Source organism: Corvus hawaiiensis, chromosome 6 (assembly GCF_020740725.1).
Source record: "Corvus hawaiiensis isolate bCorHaw1 chromosome 6, bCorHaw1.pri.cur, whole genome shotgun sequence".
Lineage (NCBI taxonomy): Eukaryota > Metazoa > Chordata > Aves > Passeriformes > Corvidae > Corvus > Corvus hawaiiensis.
In genome coordinates, this window is record NC_063218.1 from 2,976,020 (window position 1) to 2,982,583 (window position 6,564).

Sequence of the window (6,564 nt, forward strand, 5' to 3'; positions counted from 1 at the left end):
AACAATATTAATAAAAAAAGGGAAAGTGCTGTTCTTAACTTCCTAATAACCAGAGCTTGGGAAATGTCTTTGAATGAGATATTTGTTCCTTTCAGGAAAGATCATTTTGTCAAAAGTGAAACTTTTTACAAGAGAGCTGGAAGAGGGACTTTAGACAAGGGCCTGGAGGGACAGGACAAGGGGGAATGGCTTCCCACTGCCACAGGGCAGGGTCAGATGAGATTTTGGGAAGGAATTCCTGGCTGTGAGGGCAGGCAGACCCTGGCACAGGGTGCCCAGAGAAGCTGTGGCTGCCTCATCCCTGGAATATTCCAGGCCAGGGCTTGGAGCAGCCTGGGATAGTGGAAGGTGTCCCTGCCCATGGCAGGGGTTTGAAATAAATTGGTCTTTAAGGTCTCTTCCAACTCAAACCATTCTATTAAAGCATTGGTTTCTCAGGTTCTCAGGTAACAAAATAAATCCAAAAGAAGTGTTTCCATAAATCCCATGGACTGTGCTGCAAAGGTCAAGGCTTCGTTTAAGGGTTTTTTTCCCCCTCCCAAAGTTCAGTTTCTATGTAATGTAAAATTCAAATGAAATGGATGGACTCTGAGCCACCATTCAACGCTTGGGGAGTTGGGATAATTTAAAGCTTTTGGAGCAGGGACCATATTTTTTGCTTTGTGTCACTTCAAACCCTCTGACTTGCTACTGTCACACAAATAAATTTGTAGCAAATAATAATAATAACAAAAAATACATAACATATTTTCACCAGTGGCAATCTTTCCCAAATTGTCCCCAGTCACAAACAGAGAAAAAAAAACGTAAGGAGGACAGAAACAGCTATTTTACTTGAACAATTGACAAAATGAGCACCTGCTCACAAAGAATCCAGCAAGACTGGGAGGTGCCTTATCACTAAAAATGCTCTATCAACCCGTTCAGAATATATCAACAAATTCATCTGAATATTTTCAAGGAGCAAATTCCTTGTGTTCTCTCACAATTGGAATAAGCTTGTTCTCACAAGACACTTCTGGGTGTATTTGGGCTGCACTCACCAAAACGGCAAAGAATAAGGTCCCAAAATCAAAGGAGCTACTGGCACAGGAGAAATTGGAGGCACCTGAAGCAGCGGAATTAGGAGCTGGTTACAGCCACCACGCCCAGACAGAGACCAAACCGCACTTTTAATGCAAATTTGGGTGATAACGATGCTATTTCATCTTTTTTGGCGCTTGTCATCTTGGGTGCTCAGACGGCAAACTCGAACACATGGCGAAGGTGGGGGAAAAGCAGCTTCTCCTGGCCCTGATCCGCTGTCTTTTCTCCCATCCCCATCAAACTCCGGGCAGGTGCAGGGCTCCGCCGAGGAGAGCTCGGTGCCTTTGCAACCCGATCCTGCCGCGGGCAGGAGCCGCTTTCATGTGCTGCGGGTTTGGGCAGGTCCGTGTCCCGCGGCCGGCACAAAGAAATCCGCCCTAAGAGAATAATTGGATGTTAATTTCCTCCAGCTTTGCCTTCATTAAGCACAATTTGAGAAAATAGCACCGCGCCAGGAGAGAGCAGTTGTCCTTTAAAGGTGCGCTTTGCTTGGGTACCTGCGGGGGTGGCTGTGCAGGGACCCGTGGGAGCAGCAGTGCGGCCAGGGTGCCCAAATTCCTTGGAAAACCCGAGTGGGAGACATCACAGCCCTCCAGCCCCCCCGGGGAGGTGCTTGAGGGGTTCTGTCCTCACCCCCACGGGTACCATCCAAGCTGAGGTCGTGCTGTCCCCACCCGCACTTGCCAAGACCCCCGACGGATGGCAGCTCCCGTGCTGCTCCTGCTTAGGCTGAGAGGGGATTACTTAATTAACGATGCAGGAGTGCCAGGTGAAAGCTTATCTATCCAGAGAGAGCGTGCCCCGATTCCTCGGCGTTGTACACATGTGGTATCGTTTTTCCATTATTTGGAACATACAGGACTAAATGAATAACAGTTCCTACAAGGCCCTGGGGCTCTCCGTGGAAGAATTTTGATCTCCTTAGGAAAGGCTCACCATTTCTCATAGGAGAGATGCACTTGACTCCTGACCTCTTTTCAAAGGCACCTGTGTGAGCTTTTAAAATCTACTGCCACCAATTATCCACTTTCAACCTGAAGTGTTTAAACCTCGGACCACATTAACAGAGCTTAGCACATAGCCATGTCATTGCAGACTTCCTGATGTGAGGAGATGCCTTGACACGGCTGAAAGAGAGTTTAGGGATGAGGCATGAGATTATCAGCTTCTCCTCCTGACAGCTTCAAACAAAGGAGCCTTTTAGCCACCTGGTTTGTGTCTCCCACACCTGCATTAAGATTGGGAGACAAACCTTTGTACTGCTGCCTTGATCCTATTATTTGCATGTACCTGTCCACAGTCACCCTGCATCACTTAATAGCCTTCAGAGAGACCAAAGGGAAGAAGATGCACATCTACTATTTCTCTTTCAGGTTTAATACCTTTTCTTTTTTTCTTTTTTTTCCTCTCCAAGGCTGCAAGACTTTTAGGACACTAAGGCATTTATTTAAACTCTAAGGAGATTTATTTGGCATGGGGGATGGAGGAGGAGAGGCTGAGGATGTAGATGAGGGTTGAAAAGGGACAGGAGGCCGTTTTAAGGGTTTCTGGCTGGGCTGCAGAGAGCAAAGCCCAGTTCCTGCCCCCAGCACTAGGCAGTCATTTGGCTTTGGGACTCCTCTGCTCCCTGCTTTGGTTTGACACTGAGGCCACCTCTGTCCTCTTGTCCCTGTGAAGAGTCACCTGCAGCTCTCCCTGCTGCTGCCTCCAAGTCCAGACAGTGAAGGATGCTGGCACTCGAGTGCTTCACCTGCACCCCAGGCACCTGCTCCTCTTAGCCCCACATTCCTCCCCTCAAAATGGCCCTGCTTTCTTACACCTGTGGGCTCAAATGTCCCAAGAAATCTGCTCCAAGACCAGACTCAGCCTGGATGCAGAGTCCAGGATGTGCCCTGCTTCCATCTCCCTCTGCCTGTTGGTGAAATTAGCTTTGTGTTCTCTGTTCCAGAGCTGAAGGCATGTCTAGATTTTAAATTAAATTCATATTCTCTTTCCCATGAAGGACAGAACATTATTAACCTCCTGGATCCAGCCCTGGCTGACAAGGTTTCCATGCAAGGGGAGGTTTCATCCATAGCCTGTGCATATGCATTGCTGCATTTCAGCCTCAGCCAGTTCCTTAACTCATCAATGTAACTGAGGAAGGTAGAAATATTAGAGTTGCATTCATATTCCAGGCCTGGTTTAAATCACCAGTGTTGTGGAAAGCTCTGGATAGGTCCAAAAAAAAAAAAAAAACCACGGGGGAGGGAAGAAAAGAGTTTTCTGGTTCTAGTTTTTCACATTTTCTTTTCCCCTCTGAAAAGTGAAACCCTCCAGCTGCCCAGCATTGCACAACGGCCCAAATGCTGTGAGTTCCAGCCCTAATCCCAGCCTGCTCCGCACGCCAGGCCCAGAAGGGCTCGGCAAAGTGCCCCACTGCCATCCTGCTTCCCAGGCCTGTCCCTCCCAGAGGCGTCCCTTCTTCCTGGGGTCACAGCAAGGGGCTTGTCCCCATCACCAGGCTGTGCATTTGACCTCTGACCTCGTCCAGCAGCTGCAAGAACCGCAGGAGGACAAAGAACAGGGCCAGCTCCCTTGGCCATCCTGGGATTTGTGCTGCCACAGGAAGCAAAGTGAATGGAAATCTCCAGATTTTGGTCATGTGTTGGACATGCTTTCCATTATGGTCAAATGAGTGCTGCCAGCGTTCTACCAGCATGCCAGGTGGGATGAAACCAAGCCCAAATATCTTCCTCAGCTACCAGATGATGGATAAACTCCTTGTTCTCCTTCTGTCTCTGCAGAGGTGGCACTGCCACTCTGTTTTGATCCATTGCAGGATCTGTGCAATCCTGGGTGCAGGTGCCAGGCATCCAAGGAAAACCACTGAGGTCCAGGTCTGGCTTTGGCATTGTTGTTTTTATCATTAATATTATTATTATTATTACTGTGTCAGTGGCCAAGCCTAAGATCTCTGCCAGCATTGCCTGCATTCAATGACATCGTGAAAAGTTTCACCAGGACTCTGGGTCTCTCCAGGAGGGACTGATGGGAAAAGAAGGCATTGTGCATTATGCCCAGGTGATGAACTGGATGAATCAGCCAAAACCCACTCTAATAAGGGGCCTGATCCTCAGCAAATAATCCTGCACCAAGTGCCATCCCCGAGTGAAGAGCAAAGGCTCGGCCAAAAGTCAGTAACACCAGAGGGAAAGGATGGTCTGTGGTTAAAGATATGTACTGAGCCTTCCAAGAGGGATGGATTTAGTTCCCCTTTTTGGCTTGATGTTCCCATGATCCTGACGTCAAACAAATCACTTCATCTTTTGCCACCTCACTGCCCCATCTGTTAAAGCGTATTTTTAGTATTTTTCTTTTTTCTCTTGCCCTTTGCATTTTCTGTTCTGAAGTCCTCAGAGCAAGGTTATCTCTTGCTACACAAGGCCCATCAGAAGAGGGCTCTGACCTGAATTCCTGCTGCTGAAACACAAATTTTATCTGGATCATAATGCAGTGCCTACCATGTTTACGACACTGGTTGAGAAATCCCCATTACTATCCATGGAAAATTTTTATTTGAATGAAAATATTGAGTGGTTTGTTTGCAGAAGGAGAACCCCGAGCACAGTTTCGATTTTTCCCAGAAAAATCTCTGAAGAAAGTTTACAAACCCCAGAAATTCTTGTGAAATCCAAAAAAGCATTCATTAATCAGCGTTGCAGAGTCAAACAAAAGACAATATCGTCTGTCCCACGGGCGGATTTCCTTCCTCTCTGCAAGGAGCTGGAAACCCTTCTCTGCCGCCCAGCCTTGGTCAGGGCTCTCATTCCAGAGGAATCTTCTGCGCTTGTGTGTCAAGGAAAAATCTGTTTCCAATAGGCGTGGAAGGTCTGTGCATCGTGCTCCTGTTTCACACAGAGCACTCCCAGCCCTGCACTGGCAGAGCCTCACAGGGCATCTCACAGTGTTCCACCATCTCCAGAGCTGTGCCAGGTCTGGAATGCCCAGTGTGGCCTGACCCCAGCCTATGGAAAGGATTTGTCCATCAGCACCGTGCTCTGCCCCTCTTGACCCAGCCAGCTCTTCCTGTGGCTCCCCCTCTCCTCCCAGGAGCTGTCAGGGATGGAGATGGACAAATTGAGTTGCTTCCACCTTGCTTTGCCTCATTTGAGAAGCTGAAGTTTCCCACTAGCTCACCCAGCAGGTCCTTGGGAAGGTCTCAAGCTGCCCACGAGCAATCTTTTCTCCCTGCATTTCTAAATCTGAAATTCCAAAGAACACTCCAGTGTGCAAATCAGTAACTTGGTACTTGCAGGTGGCAAAGTAGTTCAGGGATCACCAGCCAGTCTGTCTTAAATTCGGCTACAGGACAGGATTGCACCTTTCTCCAAGCAGAGGAGGTGGGTTTGTGCAGAAAACAACACATCCACAGGTTTCTCCCCATCACAGACGAGGCTGTGCTCTTACCTGCAAACCCTGTTGCCCCTGAGGCAAGGAGCACACCAAGGATTTGTGCTGGAGAGGTCCTGCTGTGCCCCTGAGGCAGACCTTCAGAAGTGATGGGGGAGATCCAGAGCACTTTCTCCTCCTGCTTTGTGCCCCATTTACCCCAGGATGTGCGGCTCATACCATCGCCTTGTCCCCATCCCACCTCCAGGAGGGGTGTCCACCAGGCAAGGCCCCCTTTGCAAGGATTTGGGAGCTTTTTCATCACCCAGTGTCGTAAAGTTCCTCAAGTCTGGGCAAGAATTTGTTCCGTGTCTCCATCCTCAGGAAGCCAGAGCATCACCAGAGGAGGTCAGGGCGGATTCCCAAAATGTGACCCATCCTCTCAGCAATGTGAGCGTAATTCAGAGCGTGCCGCGGGCTCACCGGCAGCTCTGGGGATTGCTGCCGTGACTCCACAAAGTGCTGCCCTCCCCCAGGAAGAGCAATCCAAAGAGGAGGAGCCCAGTGGTGCCTCTGCTGCCCTCAGACAGCGGGGGCTCGTGGTTGTGCAATGTTTACATGAGCACAGAGCTCGCCATGGATACAGAGACCTCAGGAACAGCAGCTCCAGCTTCAGAGGAGACTCACAGGAGAACAGCCCGACTCCCCTGGAGCTGGAGGAGCCTGTGCTGGCCTGGACAAGGAGCTGAGTGCTGCAGGGGGAGCAGGAAAAGTCTCACACACCCTGTTGTTGGTGTTCTCCGTCTCAGAGCCACAACTTCCAAAGGGGTTGTTTGTACAACTGGAGTTTCTGCAATGGCCTCATCCTTCCCCCAGATCCCTGCCTCTCATCCCAGTTGTATTTTGGGGTGTGCATGTTCTCTGAGCTCTCTGCTTCACAGCAGCCCCAGCAGTGAGCAGAGGAGGAGGGACAGGACCTGCTGATGTGGCCACCTGCAAATGGCAGGTGCAAAAGGTTCAAACACTCTGCAGAGCATTGCAAAGGAACATTTCAATTACACAGGGTGGGAATCATTCATAGAATTGTGATGTGGTTTGGGTTGGAAG

General features: G+C 49.5%; 1 long non-coding RNA gene across 2 annotated transcripts; it reads right to left on the reverse strand.

Annotated features, from left to right (window-relative positions):
- Nucleotides 1-807: 807 nt before the first annotated feature.
- On the reverse strand, nucleotides 808-5,962 carry LOC125327881. Of its 2 annotated transcripts, none has more exons than XR_007204419.1 (2): nucleotides 5,536-5,962; nucleotides 808-1,463 (listed from the first exon to the last, which is right to left on the reverse strand). It is a non-coding gene; the product is annotated as an uncharacterized LOC125327881 (long non-coding RNA). The 2 variants fall into 2 exon arrangements; XR_007204420.1 differs by lacking the exon at nucleotides 808-1,463 and adding an exon at nucleotides 4,621-5,093.
- Between the last annotated feature and the right edge of the window lie 602 nt (nucleotides 5,963-6,564).